The sequence below is a fragment of the Suricata suricatta genome, chromosome 2, assembly GCF_006229205.1.
Source record: "Suricata suricatta isolate VVHF042 chromosome 2, meerkat_22Aug2017_6uvM2_HiC, whole genome shotgun sequence".
Lineage (NCBI taxonomy): Eukaryota > Metazoa > Chordata > Mammalia > Carnivora > Herpestidae > Suricata > Suricata suricatta.
The window spans coordinates 128058260-128081412 of NC_043701.1; the positions used below are offsets into that span (position 1 = coordinate 128058260).

General features: G+C 35.9%; 1 pseudogene; it reads left to right on the forward strand.

The window, feature by feature from the left end:
• The first annotated feature begins 20979 nt into the window (after nucleotides 1–20979).
• On the forward strand, nucleotides 20980–21471 carry LOC115272256 (annotated as a pseudogene).
• The last annotated feature ends 1682 nt before the right edge of the window (nucleotides 21472–23153 follow it).

The following is a 23153-nucleotide window of genomic DNA, read 5'->3' on the forward strand; positions in this document are numbered from 1 at the left end:
CATGCACAACTCTATAGACTCTTTTTAGTTTACTTCAGCTAATTGTTAAAGTCACAGTGTAGATCACATTATCACAATCTTCTCTTGGACCACAGCAATGAGAAAAAGGGTGCTGTGATAAAAAGGAGTGAAATAACATAGTAAGTTGAACTTTTTGAAAGCACCGGTATCAACCAGCTTTCATGAAAACAAAACTGGCAACTTCACATGGTCTAGTCTAATGCCCAAGTATTATAGCCTTATTCTCTTCATGTTTTCCTACCATTTTTTGACCTACTGAAATTGCCTTTATCTATCCTACTATTTGACATCTCACTAATCCCTGGCAATCAACTTGGAATAAAGTTAGAATTTTTTAGCCAGTGTAATTGGAGTATAAAATCCTAGCATCATGGCTGTTCTTTTCATTTGTGGTATAATTTGTTAACACATTTTTCTGGCTCCCTAAACTCAGTTTATTCACTGGGAGAAACTTTCTTTCTCTAGGCTCTGGGGTCACCTGCAGTCTGAATCTCAAGGTCAGCCATTACAACCATTACAGGTCTTCATTAGAAATCGTTCTTTTAGCAAGTAATTGATGATTTTTCTTTTATGTTTCTGGCACTCTGCAGTCTTCTGATGATAACTAGTAAATAAATACTGTCCCTCATTGAGCTTACTATTTAATAAAAAGGCCTTAGAGAAAATGAGTAAATAAACACAAGAAAGCAAAATTATATTAAACATAAGAGTTTTGAAGAATGCAAACAGGATGCAATAGAACATTAGTGACTCGGTGGAAGGATGCCTCTCTCTCACTCTCTCTCTCTCCCCATGTCTATTTTTCCTATCCAACATCTATTTCCTCACTACTGCTTCAATGTTGGTTAATTTTGCTAAAGAAAGTGAAAAAACATGATGGATTGTTTTAATTATAGCAGATTCTGTTAGAAACTTACTGCTACTCATGAGCCTTAATTAAAAGACTTAAGTAGCAAAGAAGTTTTTTAGTGATTCTGTAAATATTCTTCCATGTTCAAACAGTATGGTTTGGAGAGGTGGATTACTTCATGCAAGTTCCTGATATCTGAGAGGCTGTTTTGAAGAAAGGGGTTGACAGTTTTGTCTTTCAAAAGAGAGAAAGGGCACCTGGGTGGCTCAGTCGGTTAAGTAACTGACTCTTGGTTTCAGCTCAGGTCATGATCTCATGAGTTCATGAATTCTAACCCCACATCAAGCTCTGTGCTGAGAGTATGGAGTCTGTTTGGGATTCTCTCACTGACTCTCTTTTTCTGTCCTTCTCCAGCTTGCCCTCTATCTCTCTATCAGAAAAATATAATAAATTTTTTTTTTTAAAAGAAGCGAAACAGAATGCAAGAAGAGAGCAGGTACTGGCAAGAAAAAGAGATTTGGAAATTGTCGTAGAGAGAGATGGGGCTGGGAGATCATTCAAAACAACCAGTCTCCTCTTTGGTCTTCCATTGTTTCCTGCCCTTTAAGTGCCACCCCATTCTCTTCTTACTCATTTTGCTTGGTTTGTTTGTGTTTGCTTGCTGGCTCAATCTTTTGAAAGTTTACTTATTCATTATTCTCAGTAGCTAAAATTTTCTTTTTGTTTGGGCCCTCTCATAAACTACCAATCTTCTCGGAATTTACATATCCATTTATCTATATGTTTCTTCACCTTTCAATTTTGAGATATAGAGGAGGAGGGGTCAGTATGGCAGAGCAACATGAAAGTTTTTTGCTTCTCTCATTCCTGAAATGCAACTAGATTAAAACCAAACAATCTTGCAAACCTAGAAAAGTCATCTGAGGATTAACACAACAATCTGTATAACTTGAGACAGAACTTGGGAGGCACATAGCATAGAGAGGTGAACTGGGGGAAAGAGAAGCTGTGGTGGGAAGGGAACTGTTTTTGCTTACAGAGAGAGGACTGACACAGGTGGGAGAGAACTGGAAAACTGCTTCCCATGAGAGCAGATGGAGAGAAAGAAAAATATTGGAAACACCCATAAGGGACTGAACAAGAAAAGGAGAAAAGAGAGGGTTTAAAAACCAGTCGGACTCTATAAACAAAAGAGTGTAAACTCTGAAGCTCCACAGCTTGATACCCGGTGGAGCTCTGATGGGAGGGCAAATTCCTAGGAGCAAACAGTGAAATCTGAGGGGTCCTCGGGCCAGAGGGAAAGGTGGATCTCCTGCTGACAGTACATTTGGTAGAGGCTCTGTGGCCTCTTCACAGGCAAAGGTCTCAGCACGCCCCATAGCACAGCCACGTTTGCTGGTGTTGGAACAAGGACATTAGGGAGTGGTGAAACCTGGCACCAGATGTGTGTTGTGATTTACTATAATCCCTGAAATGCTGCTGTTACACGATCAGGGACAGACTGGCCTTCTGCCAGTTTCTGGGCATCGATAGCAGTGTGGCCATGCAAACGTGCCGGGTGGCAGGAAAGCATCCAGTCACTGGCGAGATCATCCCACAGAGGGTCAGAGGGGGTCAAAGCCACAGGGCGTTCAGCAGTATGGGATTTGGAAAGACAGGCACATCAGAAATAAAACTCAGGAGGAAGGTGCCGCTTGGCAGGCTGATGACATGGTCGTAGACAGTGTAGAAGTGAGGAGTGGACATAAGCTGGAGACAAAGGGGGGTTCTTGATAGCCATCTGGCAAGAGCACAGAGTTCTGATGTCATAGACTGGGTAGCTGGGTGATGCCGTTTTTACCTCTCCTTAACGTGTGCATACAGGAATACACACACACCATGATTCACTCCAGTAAGCTAAGCAGTGCCATCTGGCCGAGAATGCAGCCATTACACCAGGCCCCATCCAACTGTGCCATCCACGCTCTAGAGGGACACCAGAAGTCTCTTGGCCTGCTTAGTCTACAGAGTATAAAATGTTTCATGGTTTGACTTCTAGGGGAAACTGGATGTAATTCCAATCATATTTCATTCAGTTTTCTGGTCCATCTATTTAATGTTTTTCTTTTCTTTTTTTTGAAACAGAAAGGGAAAATTTTATATTTATTTTGTTTTTATGCAAAGAGTTTCCTTTATTTTTTCTACTATATTTTTAAATTTTTTGTAAATTTTTATTCTATTTTACTTTAAGCATTTCATTTCATTTTATTTTATTGTGTTCATTTTTTTAAGTTTTCAAAGTTTCCCTACTTTTTTCTTCTTTTTTCCTTTACTTTCTTTTCCTTTTTTCTCTATTCTATTAAGGTTCTTTCAACAACCAGATGAAAAGAGAACTAGGACTTAGCATCTTTTATTTGATTTCTTTGCATTGTTTTTAATGTTTTTAATTTTAAGTTTTATTTTATTAACTAGTTTTCTTTCTTTAAGATGACAAAACAAAAGAATTTACTCCAAAAGAAGAAAACAGGAGGAAATGACAGCCAAGGACTTAATCAACATACAAGCAAGATGTCTGAGCCAGAATTTAGAATCACGATAATATGAATACTAGCTGGGGTTAAAAAAAAAGCATAGAATCCCTTTCTATGGAGATGAAAGAATTAAAATCTAGTCAGGATAAAATTAAATGCTATAACAAGATGCCATCTTGAATGTATGTCATGGCAGCTAGAATGGACCAAGCAGAACAGCAAGTCAGCGATATAGAGGACGAACTTATGGAGAATAGTGAAGCAGTAAAAAAAAAAAAAAAAAAAGGAGGGAAACAAAGGCAAAAGAGCACAATATAAGAATAAGAAAACTCCGTGACTAATTAAAAATGAATAACATCCAAATCATAGTGGTACCAGAAGAGGAAGGGAGAGATAAAAAGGTAGACAGTTTATGTGAGTAATATTATAGTTGAAACTTTTCCTAACCTAGGGAAAGACACAGACATCCAGGAAACAGAACTCCCATTAGATTCAACAAAAACTGACCATCAACGAAGCATATCACAGTCAAATTTACAAACACAAAAACAAAAACAAACAAACAAAAAAACACAGACAAGGAAAGAATCACAAAAGCATAAGGGAAAAAAAAGTTCTTGACCTACAAAGGAAGACAAGTCAGGTTCGTGGCAGATTTATCCACAGAAACTTTGCAGATCAGAAAGGAGTGGCAGGATACATTCAATGTGCTGAATCAAAATATGCAGTCAAGAATTCTTTATCCAGCAAGGCTTCATTCAAAATAGAAGGAGAGATAAAGAGTTTCCCAGACAAACAAAAGCTAAAGGAATTCGTGCCACTAAACCAGCCCTGCAAGAAATTTTAAGGGGGCTCTCTGAGGGGAGAAAAGATGAATCGAAACAAAAAAAGACCAAAAGCAACGAAGTCTAGAAAGGACCAGAAAACACCACCAGAAACTCCAATTATACAGCCAATACAATGGCAATAAGTTCCTGTCTTTCAGTACTCACTCTAAATATCAATGAAATAAATGCTCCAATTAAAAGACACAGGGTAACGGAATGAATAAGAAAACAAGATTCATCTATAAGCTGTTTACAAGAGACCTATTTTACACCTAAAGACACCTTCAGATTGAAAGTAAGGGGAGAGAGAGAACCATCTACCATGCTAAGAGTTGCCAAAAAATAATAATAATAATAATAACCGGAGTAGCTTGCCATCTAAACAGAAAATCAACAAGGAAACAATGGGTTTGAATGACACACTGGAACAGATGGACTTAACAGTTATTTCAGAACATTTCATACTAAAGCAGAAGAATACACATTATTCTCAAGTGCGCATGAAACATTCTCCAGAATAGATCACACCGGGACACAAATTAGCCCTCAATAAGTACAACCAGAGCAAGATCATACTGTGCATATTTTCAGACCACAACACAATGAAACTCGAAATCAAACACAAGAAAAAAATTTGGAAAGACAACAAAAACTTGGAGGCTAAATAACATCCTACTGAAGAATGAAAGGGCTAACCAGTAAGTTAAAAAGGAAATTAAAAAGTACACAGAAGTCAATGAAAAGGATAACACCACAGCCCAAACCTTTGAAATCCAGAAAAGGTGGTCATAAGAGAGAAGCATATATCAATACACCCCTTCCTAAAGTTGGAGGAAAGTTCTCAGATATAAAACCTAACTTCACACCTTAAAGAACAGCAAATAAAACCACAAACCAGCAGAAGATGGGAAATAATAAATATTAAATAAAAAATCAATGCTATCAACAACCACAACAACAACAACAACAACAACAGTAGAACAGATCAAAGTAATCAAGAGCTGGTTCATTGAAAGAAAAATAAAATTGATAACCCCCTAGCCAGTTTTGCCCATTTCTTCACTGGATTATTTGTCTTTTAGGTGTGAGTTTGAAAAGTTCTTTATAGATTTTAAATACCAACCCTTTATCTGATATGTAAACATTCTTTTGGTTGCCTCTTAGTTTTGTTGATTGTTTCCTTTTCAGTGCAGAAGCTTTTTATCTTGATGAGGTTTCAGTAGTTCATTTTGCTTCTAGTTCCCTTGCCTTCAGAGACGTGTCAAGCAAGAAGTTGCAGCTGAGTTCAAAGAGGTTGTTGCCTGTTTCCTCCTCTAGAGTTTTGATGATTTCCTGTCTCAAATTTATGTCTTACATCCATTTTGAGTTTATTTTTGTGTATGTTTTAAGAAAGTGGTCCAGTTTTATTCTTCTGCATGTTATTGTCCAGTTCCCACAGCACCACTTGCTAAAGAGACTGTCATTATTCCATTGAATATTCTTTCCTGCTTCATCAAAGAACAGTTGTCCATATGTGTATCAGTCTAATTCTGGGTTCTATTCCACTGGTCTATATGTCTGTTTTTGTGCCAATACCATACTATCTTGATGATTACAACTTTGTAGTAGAGGCTAAAGTTGGGGATTGTAATGCCTCCCACTTTGGTTTTCTTTTCCAGCATTACATTGGCTATCTGGGGTTTTCTGTGGTTTCATACAAATTTTAGGATTGTTTGTTCTGGCTTTGAGAATAATGCCAGTGCAATTTTGATTGGGATTGCATTGAACGTGTAGATTGCTTCAGGTAGTATTGACATTTTAACAATATTTATTCTTCCAAACTATGAGCATGGAATGTTTTTCCATATCTTTGTGTCCTAGTTAATTTCTTTGATTAGTTTTCTATAGGTTTCAGCATACAGATTTTTTACATCTTTTGTTAGGTTTATTCCTAGGTATTTCATGGGTTTTGGTGCAATTGTAAATGGGATCGATTTCTTGATTTCGCTTTCTATTGCTTCATAATTGGTGTATAGAAATGCAACCGACTTTGCTGCAACTTTGCTTAATTCTAGCAGCTTATTGGTGTAGTCTTTTGGGTTTTCCATGTCAAGTATCATGTCATCTGCAAAAAGTGAAAGTTTGACTTCTTCTTTGCCAATTGGATGCCTTTTATTTAATTTTGTTTTCTGAGGACTGAGGCTAGGACTTCCAACACTATGTTAAACAATGGTGGTAAGAGTGAATGTCCCTGTCAAGTTCCTGATCTCAGCAGGAAAGCCCCCCATTTTCCCCCATTGAGGATATTATTAGCTATGAGTTTTTCACATATGGCTTTTATCATGTTAAGATATGTTCCTTCTATCTCAACTTTCTTGAGAATATTTATTAAGAAAGGGTGCTATATTTTATCAAAAGCATTTTTTATATCTATTGACAGATAATATGGCTCTTATCCTTTATCCTATTAATCTGATATATCACATTGATTGATTTGTAAATAATGAACTGGCCTTACAGCCCAGGAATGAATCCCACTTGATCATGGTGAATAATTCTTTTAATATACTGTTGAATTTGATTTGCTAGTGTTTTGTTAAGAATTTTTGCATCCATATTCATCAGGGATATTGGCCTGTAAGTCTCCTTTTTTGTGGGGTCTCTGTCTGGTTTGGGAATCAAAGTGATGCTGGCTTCATAGAATGAGTCCGGAAGCTTTCCTTCCATTTCTATTTTTTTGGAATAGCTTGAGACGAATGGGTATTAACTCAGATTTAAATGTCTGGTAGAATTCCCTAGGGAAGCCATATGGTTCAGGGGGTCTTATTTGTTGGGAGATTTTTGATAACTATTTCAATTTCTTCACTAGTTATGGGTCTGTTCTTATTTTCTATCTCTTCCTATTTGGGAATTCCTGGTTTGGGAATCACAGTAATGCTGGCTGTATAGAATGAGTCTGGAAGCCTTCCTTCCATTTCTAGTTTTTGGAACTTGAGAAGGGTAGGTATTAACTCTGCTTTAAATGTCTGGTATAATTCTCTTGGGAAGCCATCTGGCTCAGGATCATTACTTCTTAGGAGATTTTTGATAACTGATTCAATTTCTTCACTGGTTATGGGTCTGTTCAAATTTTCTATTTATTCCAGCTTGAGTTTTGGTAGTGTGTGGATGTCCAGGGATTTGTCAATTACTTCCAGTTTGTTACCGCATAATTTTTCATAGTATTCTCTAATAATTGTTTGTATTTCTGTGGTGTTGATTGTGATCTGTCCCTTTTCATTTATGATTTTATCTATTTGGGTCCTCTCTCTTTTTGTTTTGGGAAGTCTGGCTAGGAGACTATGAATTTTGTTTTTGCTTTTGTTTTTGTTTTTGTTTCAAAAAATAACTCTTAAATTCATTGTTTTATTCTACAATTTGCTTTGTTTTGGATTATATATTGTCCATTCCTGCTCTAATGTTTATTATTTCTCTTCTGCCAGCCTTGGAGTTCCTTTGCTGTTCTGCTTCTAGTTCCTTTAGGTGTGTTGTTAGATTTTGTACTTGGGATTTTTATTGCTTCTTGAGATAGGCCTAGATTACAATGTATTTACCACTTAGGACTGCCTTTGCTGCATCCCAAAGGGTTTGGACTGTTGTGTTTTCATTTTCATCTGCTTTCATACATTTTTAAATTTCTTCATTAATTGCCTGCTTGATTTATTCATTGTTTAGTAGGATGTTCTTTAACCTCCATGCATTTGGAGGCTTTCCACATTTTTTTCTTGTGGATGATTTCAAGTTTCATAACATTGTGTTCTGAAAATATCCATGGTATGATCCCAATTTTTTTTTAATTTATTGAGTGTTGTTTTGTGACTCAGTGTATGATCTATCTTGGAGAATGTTTCATGTGCATTTGAGAGGAATGTGTATTCTGCTGCTTTTGAATGAAAGGTTCTAAATATATCTGTCAAGTCCATCTGGTCCAGTGTATCAGGGTCATTGTTTCTTTACTGATTTTTGCCTAGATGATATTTCGATTGCTATAAGAGAAGTATTTCAATTACTGTATTCTTATAAGTAAGATTGTTTACCTTTGTGATTAATTGATTTATATATTTGTGTGTTTTCAAATTGGGGGCATAAACATTTATAATTGTTAGCTCTTCTTGATGGATAGACCCCGTAATTATGATATAATCCCTTCTTCATCTCTTTTTACAGCCTTTAGTTTAAAATCTAGTTTGTCTGATATAACTATGGCTACTCCAGCTGTCTTTAGACTTCCAGTAGCATGATAGATGGTTCTTCATCCCCTCACTTTCCATCTGAAGGTGTCCTCAGGTCTAAAATTGGTCTCTTGTAGACAGCAAATAGGTGGGTCTGGGTTGTTGTTGTTGTTGTTTTTATTTATTTTTTTTTTGTCCATTCTGATACTCTATGTCTTTAGATTGAAGCGTTTAGTTCATTTACATTCAGTGTTATTATTGAAATATAGGGATTTGGTGTCACTCTGTTATCTGTAGGTTTCATGCTTGTCCTGCATCCCTGGTCCTTTCTAGGCATTGCAGCATTTCATTTACAGAGTCCCCCTTAGTATCTCTCTCATGGCTGGTTTAGTGGTCATGAACTCCTTCAGGTTTTGTGTGTCTGGGCAGGTCTTTATCTCTCCTTCAATTCTGAATATCAGTGTTGCTGGATAAAGGATTCTTGGATGCATATTTTCCCTATTCAGCACATTGCATATTTCCTGCCACTCCCTTCTGGCTTGCCACGTTTCAGTGGACAGGTCTGCTACTACCCACATAGAAGTACTGCTACTGCCCTTATAGTATTTCTGCTACTACTCTTAACCTACAGGGCTAGACTTATGCTAAAGCCCATTTGTCCTTAGCGGCTTTTAGAATCCTCTTTGTATCTTTGCATTTTGCCAATTTTGCTATGATATGTTGCAGAGAAAATCTATTCCTGTTACATCTGAAGGGAATTCTCCATGCCTCCTGGATTTGGATGTCTGCTACCTTCATGCTTAGCTATAATTAGTTCAAGCAAACCTTCTGTCCCTTTCTCTCTCTCTTCTTCTAATGGAACTCCTATGATATGGATATTATTATGTTTCATTGAATCACTTGGTTCTCTATCTCTCCCCTCGTGCTAGTATCTTCTTAGCTCTATTTTTCTTGGATTCATCATTTTTCATAATTTTGTTTTCTATTTTCCTTTTACTACCTTCTGCCCATTCTTTCCTTCCTATCACTGCATCTTGTTTATTTTGCACTTCATTTACTGCATTTTTTAATTCACTGTGACTTTCTTTTAGTTCCTAGATCTCTGCAGCAATAGCTTCTCTGCTGTCTTCTATGTCTTTCTTCAAGCCCAGTGATTAATCTTATGACTATTATTCTAAATTTTTGATTAGATATATTGTCTATATTTTTTGAGCAATTCTTTAGCTGTCATTTCTTCCTGGAATTTCTTTTGAGGAGAATTTTTCTGTTTTGTCATTTGGGCTAATTTTCTGTCAGTTATGTGTTTTAATAGCTTGTAATGTGTCTCGCACTTATGAGTGCTACTATATTAAAAAGGGATCCTATGCTGTCCAGCGCCTGGCCCTTCAGGGGGTGTTTTTAGAGTGTGTTACATGCTCTTTCTTGCTGTGACTCTGGTTAATTTATCTCCCTACTCATAGTGGTGGTTTGGACTGTCTACCAGGTGTGCTTTGATTTGTTTGTTGAAGTAACCTCTGAAAAAATGTTTTTAATTGAGGAGAGGGCCATGGAAGAAGCCTTATTTCATATCAAGAGAGAAACCACAGGGGAGGTGAAAAAGAAAAGAAACTAAAATTAACCAGGCAGAGAAACAGTATGGTTTGATCCAGATGAAAGAGGAAAATAAAGGAGCTACAGAAGAGGTGTAAAAAGAAGAGATTAAATATGTCTGCTTAAACAAACCAACAACCAGGATAACCAGACTAGAGAAGGGAAGAAATAAGATGAAGAAAAGGAAAAAAAGAAAAAATATATATGTTTATAATAACAATTGACCAAATCAGAAAATGCAAAACCACTGGAGGCCTTGGAACCGGTGGCTGCAGCCCTCTGGAGGAGAGGCTGTCTGACTCAGTCAGTGTCAATCTTGTTCTGTTAGAAACACATTTGCCAGGCTCAGAGGGGCATAGTTTGGTGCAGGCAGCTCCCACCTCCACTGGGGGCCTGATGTCTATTTCCTGAAAGCCCCACCTTGTTGGTGATGGAGAGCAAAAGGTGACAGGCTAGTCTCTCCTACCGGACATGGTGTCCCAAACCATTCTGTTTAGGCTGTTTTCCCAGTGCTGCTCAGGCGTGAGTGGGCCTTTTTTTTTTTTTTTTTTTTTTCTGCTCTATGGTCTCCTGTGCCTCCCAGGCACTTGGCTGGGATTCAAACCCTGATCTCTTAAAAGATCTCTCACTGCACTCCCCAGTTCCGGGGAAGTGCCATCTACCCAGCCATCTAACAGGCCTCCAGTTGGCAGGCACAACCAGGGTCTTTTGTCCTTAGAATGGCTCTTTGCCTTCTTCCCACAGCACTCAAGTGGGGCGGGGTGGGGGGGGGGTTCCTCTCACAGCACACTGCACCTCTCAGCTAGTTACCAAGCCCAGGGCTGGCTCCCTTCCTCCACAGGCACATGGACAGGGCAGCTGGCCCCAGTATGGGGAAAGCCCTGCATTTAGAAATTGAATCTTCCTCTGTTTTTTTTTTTTTCTTTTTCTGTTCCATTCTCTTGTCCAAACACAATCGTACACTTCCACAACCTCTCTGTTTCTTCCTTTTATCTCTCCACAGGAGCAGATCCCTCCCTTCCATTCCTACACCTCCGATTTTATCTCTCCCAGCTTGCCATCCCTCACCTATAGCCAGGCAAGTTGTCCCCATAGGGCCCTGGAGACATCTCTGTCCCTCTACAGCTGGACTCTTGGAATTACAAGTCCTCTGGCCTCAACACTGCTGAGTTGGGGGATAGGGAACTACTTTAAACTTTCTCTAATGAAGATGTGTTGTTCAGGTTGTGGTTCTATGTTGAAATACATAACTTTTAAGATCTCAAATATGGCTACTTTGAAGAGAACATGGTTCTAACAAACTTAAGACTTGATTGCAACAAAGAAATCTTTCACCAAAAGAACTATAAAAATGGATAATGTTCTTTAACTGATAAAATTAAACTACATGTTACTGGAAACTACTCCTCAGATTTTCTATATTTAACTGGCTTCTGAAATTATCAATATGTACCTATCTGAACAGTGGTTTTCTGGGTACTTTTTATATGAAGAGACAGATATGTATCACTGTCTCCAATGTACCTACCACTTGGCTTTCTTCCTTCCTTCCTTTTTGATTCACTTTTTGCTTCCTATTTCTTTTACTACTTCATTTGTCTTAAACTTGTCTTTGGGATGTATGGGGCACACACTGATATTTGAATGTACATTGTTTATGAACATTCAGTCTGAGTGTTATACTTTGAGAACGCACTTGGCAGTGTATTCCTGATCCACAGAGGAGAATGGTCAATAAGTTCCATTTAGTTGCCCTGGGAGTTTCTGGAAAGTACTAAGACAATTCTTTTAACACCCTTGGTGCCCTCATTGCTCTCATTGCGAACACCCAATATACGCCTGAACAAGGCTGAAGGATTTGTTTTCTGTCATCAGCTTGCTCTGAGGTAGTATTTTCCTAGTTACAGCTGTGGACATTTTTTGGTCAGTGATTTTGGATAAATAACTCTTCAATTTATCCTAGTGGAAAAAATTAACAAATACGCCATACACTACCTTTTCCTCCAAATTAATATGAGGCGGCTAATAGAAACATTTATGTAAATGATACACATTAGCAGTTGACCCTGAAGAATAATAGCATTTCCTACATATAAACAAGTCTCCATTTGGCACTTTCACTCGTGATAATGATCCAGAACAGGTGTTAATTCTCAGTTTGCAGGTTCATTATGGATCTGTTAAAGTTGAGAAGTTGAGCATTTCTCTCATGTGATTCCAAATTTGACTGTTTTCATCTATACAGTGGGTTTACATTCTCTTATTTCGAAGGAACATATGCTCTGCAATGGTAATATGTTCCATGACATACTCAATATAATAAACATTCTTTGTCTTGAAGCATTTACCTACAAATGTGATATATGCTCAGCTCCCCTCATCATTTTCAAAGATCATTCAGATGAAAAACTATGGATTATTTTTAAGTGTTTTTATTTTTTTTCAATTACTTTATAAGAAATTGTGCATATTTTTAACCTGCATTCTCAAGAATATTTATTTAAAAAACACAGGTGAATGTATTGCTGCTTATCTGAATTTTGTGTTTTGTGTTTTGTGTTTTCTGAAGGAGGGAACTATCTGAAAACAAAGTTGAATTAGTCATAAAAGCTTTACCAAAAATGGAAGTAAATCACATATTCATAAATGCATTGTCCCACTTTGAAATGGCCAGCAGTAAATATAAATCTTATTGAAATATGAATGATAGAATCTGTTAAAAGAAGATGTGTCAAGAGAAGTCATGGAAAGCATAATAAAGTTATCTGGTGAATCTTCACAATGTTGGAAACTGAAAGTCATTATTGGAGTTAGTGAGAGAAATATTGGACCCAATATGAGGTGCACTGAAATGTGAGGAGGTAGGTGTACTGGGAAATAAAATCAACATGGAAGAGAAACAGAAATGGGTAGGATATATGACAAAGCCAAGAATATTAATCTAGATGTCCAGTCTACAATACATATAAGTAAACTCAAAAGTGAAATATTTTTGGGGGCGCCTGGGTGTCTCAGTCAGTTAAGCATCTGACTTCGGCTCAGGTCATAATCTCATGGTTCATGGGATCAAGCCCCGTGTCAGGCTCTGTGCTGACAGCTAGGAGTATGGAGCCTGCTTCAGATTCTGTGTCTCCCTCTTTCTCTCTGACCCTTCTCTGTTTGCACTGTCTCTGTCTTTCAAAAATAAAAAAACATAAAAACATTTTTTAAAAAGTGAAATAATTTTTGATTCTGAAATAACCTAAACAGGATTATTATAATTATAATGATGCACTTGGGTACTTGAAATGTTCTCATATATTTTGCTATTTTAAATTATTCTTGGGGGGCTGTGGAGCTCAGTCAGTTAAGCATCTAACTTCGGCTCAGGTCATGATTTTATAGTCTGTGGGTTCGAGCCCCATGTGGGGCTCTGTGCTGACAGCTCAGAGCCTGGAGCCTGGTTCAGATTTCTTGTTTCCCTCTCTCTCTGCCCCTCCCCTGCTTGCTCTCTGCCTCTCTCTCTCAAAATAAAATAAAAAAATAAAAAATGAAAAATAAATAAATTCAGTCTCAATATTTTAAAATCAGAGTTTACTATTCAATTAAGGGTACAGGAGAAGACATCATATTTTAATAAAAAAATTTTTAAAAAATTAAGGTACAGGAGAAATAATTTCAAAAATGCAAGAGAAACAAAACAAGAAATAACGTAAAAAGCCTAATGTGTTTCAGATACTCCTTTAGACATTTTCATGAGTCTTTCCAGTCAGCTATCACAAACAGCCTGACAGGTTAAAATATCATCATTTCACAACCAAAGTAATTGAAAGTTAAAAATTTGTACCTAAATGCACACAGGACTGACTAGTGCAGTCAAGATTCAAACTCATGTCTTACTCTACCATTTCATACTCTTGTCAGAGAGAGCCTAGTGACATCCAGTTGTGCAGAAATATATGTGCTTGCTGATAGAAGGGATGGGAACCTGCGTTAAGGAACAATCAGAAGCTGTTCACTTGGAGCAGCCGGAAGTATCTAGCCAAATAAGATACTAGACTTTTTTGTGGTTGTTAGTTATAGTAGGAGACTGTGGCTGCTATTTTGGATGAGATTTAGTTCAGTAAGAGCTGTTCATGGCTGAGAAAGAAGAAACGGTATAGGAAGAGACTGCAGGCATAACATGAGTGTTTGTTTCCAGGCACTTTTGACTCCAGATAAAGGGGCTCACTGATTATAAACTATGAAGAGCAAGTAAGGCTTACTTATAGCCTGAGGGCAGGAAGGAGATGCAGTGCCCAGCTTTCACATCCTCTCACAATTAAAATTTGGAAAAAACACGTTTGAAACAAGTTTGTTTGTTCCTGTGTTTTAATTGAAAATTGTAAGTGCAGAAATACCTTGAACTTCAAGATCCATAGCCTGAAGACGTTTCTAACACAAAATAGCCTGAAGCCTTTGTCTCACACAAAAACTGACATGGTTATAAAAAATAAGCCTGAACCTCAAATTTATTACATAATGAGAGTTATGAATTTAACAGGGAAAAAAAGGAGTTTTGATGATAAGCGGTGAATCTTAGAAGATCTGATTATAAAACAGTTAAGGCCTTACCTCTGGGACTAGGACCTTGATGTCCTACCTTTGGGACTAGGAGGAAGGTACTATTAACAAAGCTATGGTCACAAATTCATCTTCCACTTGCTGGGCCATTAGCATCTAGCTTAGTGGATGATGATTTTCCCATATAATTGCTCATCTCGGAGGGGGAAGAATTATTTGGAGGACATCTTTTAAAATTATGGCATTTATGAAATCTATTTTTTGAGAAATTTGGAGTTCTTCAGTAATATCAAAGATTCTTATCTTTTATGAACAAGCATTTTCACACCTGGTTATGTATACTTCATAAAAACTCTTTCACGTAGGCATGAGGAAAATATTCCTGATAGTGAAACATAGAAGATAATTTAAATGACCATCATTAGGAGAGTGGGTATATGTATATGACGGAATTCCTTACAGCAGGTAAATGAATAAATAAGCTAGACCATTTGTACCAAGAGTTGAATCTAAAAAAAATGTTGAATAAAAAAAATTATGTGGTGATGTATGATGACACTTAGAAAATTTAAAATGTAAAAAATTAGATTCTATATTATTTATAGACATATATTTAATATAAATTATAAGTATATAACTTACTTATAATTACTTTATAATTATATACTTATAATTTATATTCTTTATAATGTATTATCTGCATTATTTGCATTATAGGTATGTTTAGTAATATTTATATTTATATATAAATATCAAAGGTGTTATATATGGACAAAAATCTTCAGGAAAAAACTTAATATCGCATGAAACATATATAGGATTAAAAAACAATATTAAAGCAGATCTCAAACGTATCTCTAAATGCTGTTGTGTGTGTTTATGTGTATGGCACAGATTGGGCTCTTTGGACAGCAAACACTGATTTGGTATTTAGAGCAGAATGTTGGTTAGGAAGTGTCCTTGTGTTCAATATCTATTGAAGGAGGAGACTAAAAGCAAGAGCAAGGGAGGGCAGGGGAGAAGTTAAAATGTGTCCAATGGCAGCCTCAGGGACTCCATTAGGACCTCGGCCACTAAAATGGCCCATCAGAGCTGTCTCACGTTGGGACCAAATACTGGACCTGAATCCATCACTGGAAATGGCCATTGTGGAAGGGCTTGTCTTTCACAGAGCAAATGAAGCAGAGGCAGTCTATGAAGGGGCTGACAGCTGAAGACTGTCAACTGACAGCATTCTTAGCAGTGGCTGGATCAATCAATTCTACTTTGAAGGGGATCTGGGCACAATTATAAAAACCAAGTCAAAAGACAAATGAGTAATAAAACTGGGAATAAATATTTGCAAAGAATATGGTTGACAAAGGAATAATTTCCTTAGTCCATAAATATTTCTAACAGCTCAAGAGAAAAAAATAAATCGAACACTCTAATAGAAAAATGAGCAGAGAACATAAACTATTCACTCCTGCCATGTATGCATATGCACATGCAGAAAACAAAATGACTTTTAAACAAATAAAAAGATGATAAGTCTCTTAAGACCAAAAAAATAATTAAAATATTAATTCATTTGAAATATGTGTTTAATTATAAAAAGATAGTTATATTAGCAAGGATATGTTAAAGACCTCAGTAAAATATTGATATAGACTGTTTAAAATATATGAAGAATAATTTTGAGTGTGTATCAAATGTTTTTAAGTCTATACATTTTGCCCCAGAAATCTCCTTTTCAAAAATATATCAAATAAATATGTCCAAATATATGAACAGAGACTTTTATTTGATCAAAAAATTAAAAAAAAATTTTTAATGTTTGTTTTTGAAAGTAAGAGCAAGAGAGAGCATGAGTGGGGGAGGAGCATAGAGAGAGGGAGACACAGAGTCTGAAGCAGGCTCCAGTGTCTGAGTTGTCAGCACAGAGCCCTATGAGGGGCTTGAACCCACAAACCATGAGATCACGACGTGAGCCGAAGTTGGGCACTCAACTGATTGAACCAACCAGGCCCCTCTTGATTAAATTTTAAGGCATAAAGTACTGGAAATGAATAACAAAATCTCTAACAATTCTTAAAGCAATTATTCTAGACCCACACAACAGACAATACACAATCATTTAAAAATGGTATATCTCGGGGTGCCCGGGTGGCTCAGTCGATTAAGCGCCCAACTTCGGCTCAGGTCATGATCTCACGGTTCGTGGGTTCAAGCCCAGCATAGGGCTCTGTGCTGACAGCTAGCTCAGAGCCTGGAGCCTGTCTTCAGATCCTGTGACTCCTTCTCTCTCTGACCCTCCCTTGTTCACGCTGTCTCTTTCTCTCGAAAATAAATAAAAACATTTAAAAAAAAAGTATATCTCTTTTAGGCGCCTAGGTGGCTCAATCTGTTAAGTGTTCAACTCTTGATTTTGACTCAGGTCATGATCTCATTGTTCATGAGTTTGAGTCCCACATTATGGGGCTCTGTGCTGAGAGAATGGAGCTTACTCGGGAATCTCTCTTTCCTCTCTCTGTTCTTCCCCAGCGCGCGCTCTCTCTCTCTCTCTCAAAATGAATATATAAACTCAAAAAATATACTATTTATAGATATAGATATACTATTTATCTTCCTTTAAGTTATAAAAGAATTAAAAGCTATTTTTTGTGAATAAAGAATAGTAGAGGACACTGAATATAATTTCAACATTTAGGCTTTCTTTATATAAATACTTATTCAACTCACCCACACACTCATGCATGCACAGATATGCACACTCACACTCTATGAATGTTCATGGTAGAATCTCACTGGAAGAATACAGTATAAAGAGGTAATAATGTTAAGGAAAAAAATTAAGAAACTGAAGATCAGGGAGAGAAGACTTACTTTTCAAATTTATAATCAATTATTCTCCCTATGAATTCATTTCTCATTAAAAATCTCAGGTTTTTCTATGTCCAACAAATAAATACAAAAAAAAATCTGTGAAAGAAATTTTAAAAATTCAAAATTCACATAATTTCTTTCTTACAGTGGTGAGATTATTTTGTGGTTATTCTTTCCTTGCAATGAATATCTTACATAAATATATAAGAATATATTTATAAAACTAAATACATAAAGTTTTTCAAATATAACCAATTTTACAGCTTTAGGTGTTAGAGAAGGAACCTTGAAGTTTTATCTAAATTTTGTTTCTTTATGTTTTATTTCAAAATGTTTTGTGTATCACCTGAAGTGCTTAGATGATTTCTTGATGCAGATTAATAGAACACTTGTAAAATACAGATGATGAAAAAGAAGAAGATGGAAACTTTTCATACTATCCACCAATAAGAAATGACTAAAGCATCCATGTTTTTGCTGGAAATATCTTCTGATGTACATGTGTAAGGCTTATACTCATTTTTAAATTTATTTTTTGTATATAATCCACTATGAATATTTTCATACCTTGTGCTCAGACTATAACCAGTATTTGTTTCTGTTTTAATAAAATTATATTTTTTATTTTTTATTTTAGAAAAACAAATATTTTGTGTTTCATACAAAGATACTCATATTTAAAGTAGTTAATCATTTTACATGCTTCAAAAGAAGGTATCCCTCACATTTAATGACAACATCCTGCAAACGCAAGCACAAGGTAACAACACATGATTGTAATCACTTGAGAAATGGCCTAGAAAACTCAGCTCAATATTAGCAATTGCAAAAATCAAAGTCTGAAAATGTTTGAAGGTAAACAACTCTTATAAGGAATCTATAATGAAAATTACTGTGTAACAACCCTTAGTAATCTTTGAAAATATACCAACAAAAGCACTTCAGAACATTTTGAACTCATATTCAGTGTAATGATTTTGTCTCTGAAAATGAGCAATGCATACAGAAGAGTTTAGGGACTTGGTTTGCATTACAAGGGGATGTGCTGATCTTCTGCCATGAAAAGCTTTTGGGCATGTATTCTAGACATTAAATTATGGTAATTGAAATGGGAAAATGTCTGTAGCCTTTCTCAGTGTGTTTGGGTTAGTTGCACATGAACATCTGCTTTCCCTTTATAACCCGAGACTGGAGAATAGCATCAATTTGCAGGCATTAACAACTTCTGCTCACAAAACAGCAGATAACTCTCTGTTGAAACACCACGCTACCCAATGTGCTCAGGAACAACCTCTAACTGCTCACACAACATCAAGCCAAATGATACACTTGCCGCAGAAGAAAGGATCCATGTTCAGCCATTTTGTTTGGATTTTTCCTTCTTTCTTTCCCCTCTCTTTCCATCCTTGAGTAGATACAAAGGTTCATACTTTTGTTTTTTAAGTCACAAACGGCAAGTTATGAAAAGTAAAGTGTTTATGATAAATTGATACCGCTAAAAGTCCAACCTCTTTATCCTATTCCCTACAGAAATCCATGACATTTTTTATATTCTCTCTCTCCGTATACATTATAGAATATTATTTCTGTAACTGTTTTTTTCCATTTGTATATATTAGCATTTGTGTGATAAATGTGAAAATAGTATATTGTTTCAAGAGACACACTGTTCTACTTAGAAGCATAAAATAATTCTGTACATAGTCCTCTATAGAACACATTTGGCTAATGTGACCAATACTACAATTTTTCAAATGCCTTTTAATCTATGTGCAGATGATATCTATATCATGAATGTTTAAAAATGAAAATATTGAGTTAAAGATATATGTGTATTTAATTTCTATTGACATAAGTTTTATTCCAACAAATTGGCATTAACTAATACTTTCAGTTATGGGTTGTGACAGTATCTACTTTCAAACATTTTCAAAAAAATTTGTATTACCACATATTTTGTTAGATTTGCTAATGTAATAAGAGAAAAATGAAATTTCACTTTTTAAAATTCATATTTCTTTGAATTAATTAGATAGAGGATGTAATTATATGGATATCCTTTTTTACTTTTATTGCATGTTCTTTGTCTATATTGGTGACAGAATTTTATTTATTTTCCTGATTAGGAAGCTAGCCGTTGATATCCAATTTTTAATAATGCAGGTTTACCTCATGGATTTAAATTTATCTTCTGTTATATGACAGGTTTGTATAACACCTTTTCTTTACTGCTGCATGCTCTATTCTGTTTCATTGACTTATTCTTCTTGGTTGTTTTTATTTTGTTTTCATATAGTCCTTGAAAATGCATTTCCTTATCTAGCAGGGCAACTCTCCTCTATTGTAAACGGTTTTGCTTTTAAAGTAGAGAGGTGAGTTGTTCTTACTATAAATTAAAAGCATTAAAATTAATCAGCTTATGTAAAGCCCCTATTTTACCTTGTATTATTTTATTTTATTATTTCCCCTTTTGTCCCCTCCCCAGTTTCTTGACTATTCACTGAATATCCTTACAGTTCTCTCCAACTATTTTTTTAATTGTTTCCATTCTTTAATGGATATTTACTGTGGCTACTTATATAAGTTTTTAAATGTATATACATTGTGTCTTGTTATAACTGTCATCAATTTCTAATGTTTTATTCAAAATTATCCATTTGTGATGCATCCATGATTATTCCTGACCTCTGTAGAGGAATCCATTTTGTGTATATTGTATGTTCTATTTTTTTTTATAAAATAGTTTTAGAAATTTATGTATTTATTTTTGGTGCAGAGAGAGAAAAAGAAAGAGAATCCCAAGCAGGCTTCGCATTGTCAGTGCAGAGTCTGATGTGAGTCTTTAACTCACAAACCATGAGATCACGACCTGAGCTAAAGTTAGATGCTTAACTGACTAAGCCACTCAGGTACCCCTCTACATTTATTTCTGGTGTGTTTGATAATTTATACAAAAGTTGCCCTCAAATCTTTGCTGTGGAAATAGTTGAATAAAATCCATTTTGAAAATATGTTGTGAAAATGTTAAGAATTTTTCTGGTTTACCAGAGAAGTTGGCAAGTCATGGATTATATGAAGACTGATTTGAAATTTTTCATCATCACTAGATAAGGAAGGTTCATATTGCCAGGATTTGTATTTGGATTTTTCCTCTATTTTGGATTAATGCCTAAGATTCTTTGTAGACTAATGCCATTTTTTAAAACATTGTGTCTCTGTTTCCTCATTTTTAAAGTGGGTATACTAATAGAACTTATTTCTAGGATATTACAAGTATTTCAAGAAAAATATATTCCAGTTATAAACAAAATTTGCAGAATAGAAAGGGAATGTCCCTTGCCATATGTTAGTGAGAATAAATATGAGAGCGGCATCAAAAGAAAGGACAATTAAAGACCAATTTTTCATAAACACATAAATTTCCAAATATCATTATTTCTGCTCAGCATTCCATTAACGTGGGAAGTTCAATAAGAAAAGAAAAAAAATGGTAGTGGCCTTGTTCCCTGCCGTTCTCTTCTTGTCCGTGAGGCCATCCTGCTCTTGTCAGCCTCCAGCCCGCAGTCTCCTTGAGACCGAGCACCATGCCTTCCAGTAAGCTGCAGAGTTCTGATGGAGAGATATTTGTCATTGATGTCGAAATTGCCAAACAGTCTGTGACTATCAAGACCACGTTGGAAGATTTGGGAATGGATGATGAAGGGGATGATGACCCAGTTCCTCTACCAAATGTTAACGCAGCAATATTAAAAAAGGTCATTCAGTGGTGCACCCACCACAAGGATGACCCCCCTCCTCCTGAGGACGATGAGAACAAAGAAATGCGAACAGATGATATCCCTGTTTGGGACCAAGAATTCCTGAAAGTTGACCAAGGGACACTTTTTGAAGTTATTCTGGCTGTGAACTACTTAGACAGTAAAGGTTTGCTTGATGTTACATGCAAGACTGTTGCCAATATGATCAAGGGGAAAACTCCTGAGAAGATTCGCAAGACCTTCGATATCAAAAATGACTTTACTGAAGGAGAGGAAGCCCAAATATGCAAAGAGAGCCAGTGGTCTGAAGAGAAGTGAAATGTTATGCTTGACACTGTAACACTGTAAGGATTGTTCCAAATACTAGTTGCACTGCTCTGTTTATAGATGTTAAAATTAGACGAACTGTAGACAAATGCAGCAGCAAATCAGTTAGTTTGGCAGAATATTGTTCTCCTTGCATGTGTAATTTGAGTACAGATTTCAAACTTATGGCTGAGTTTCTTCGAGTATGATCACATTCCTTTACCTTGAATAAAACTCAGTTGTGGGTTCTCAGAAGGTGACATTTTGGGATTTCCCTCTATTTCTGCCTAGTTTATTATGAGTTAACTTTAGTTTAATGACCTTCTAAAAGTTAGCATTGTAAATAAAACAAGTAGCAAAAAGTTTTCTGGAAAAAAAAGAAAAGAAAAAAATTAAGTGAATAAGTATTGGAAATATTTATTATTGTGCACATGTCCCAATAAATCCATAAGCAAACTCTTAAAACTCATAAACGAATTTAGCAATTTCAAAGTAAAATTATCTTTACATAAAATGATCATATTTGTCATCAAATCTATTTTTATATAACAGCAACAATAAAAAAGAAAATGTAATTTGATGAGCCATTCATCTTTTATCAAAATTACCAAGAACTCAGGAGTAACTCTAAGTGGATGATGTGAAAACTACAAAACATTATTGGAAAAGATTAAAAGAGCCCATATAAATGAAGGGATTAATAAGATTTAATATTTTAAATACATCAATTCTCCCTAAATTTATCTTTAGATTCAGTGCAACCCAACTAAAATGGCAGTAGTTTTCTTTTTTTTAATGCTTATTTATTTTTCAGAGAAACAAAGAGCATGTGACTGGGAGAGAGGCAGAGAGAAAGGGAGACAGAGGATCTGATCTCTCCATTCTGACAGCAGAGAGCCTGATACTGGTCTCAAACTTACAGGCCATGAAATAATGACCTGAGCTGAAGTTGGATGCTGAACCGACTGAACCACCCAGGCACCCTGGTAGTTTTCTTTACTACTACAACAACAACTACTACTACTACTACTACTACTACTACTACTACTACTATTCATTGGTAATCTGAGTCTAAAACATAAGAAAACACAAAGGACAAAAATTAGCAATGGATATGTTATTTTTCCATTCCTCTTGAAGTCCACAAGGTCCTAAGCTACTTCTGACCCCACATATGGTGATAAGACTTCCCTTGCTGCTTGGGTCCAAGGGAGTGGGAAGTGGGATATGGAGGCAGGATCATACCAGCATGTTTAGGCTTCCAGTCTCCAAACCCTCTGTGGTTGACTTGCACCAAGAGATGTACCTACTTTTACTCACTGCCTTCTCTAGAAATATTTTGTGTTGTGGTCCTTTCATCAACCAGATCTCATAGTCTGGTATCTTTCAAAGAGTACTTGTAATTATTCTTCTACTTGTAGGTTTTCACCTAGAGCTTTGGGATGGAAAGGGTCAACTGCAATGGGTAATCTGGATTTTGATTCAGTTCTCCTAAGCTAGCATTTTTTCCTTAGAATCCTTTATAATGAAAATACATGATGAATACAGTATACATAAGTTTCAACACAACAGTGTCCTTAAACAACAGGGTTATTGAGTATTCAAATTAGTAAAATAGTATACCTTTTTTTTGTTAAACAAACCTAAGGATATAAACAGCATGTTGTGTGGATATCTGCAGGAATACTTCTCAA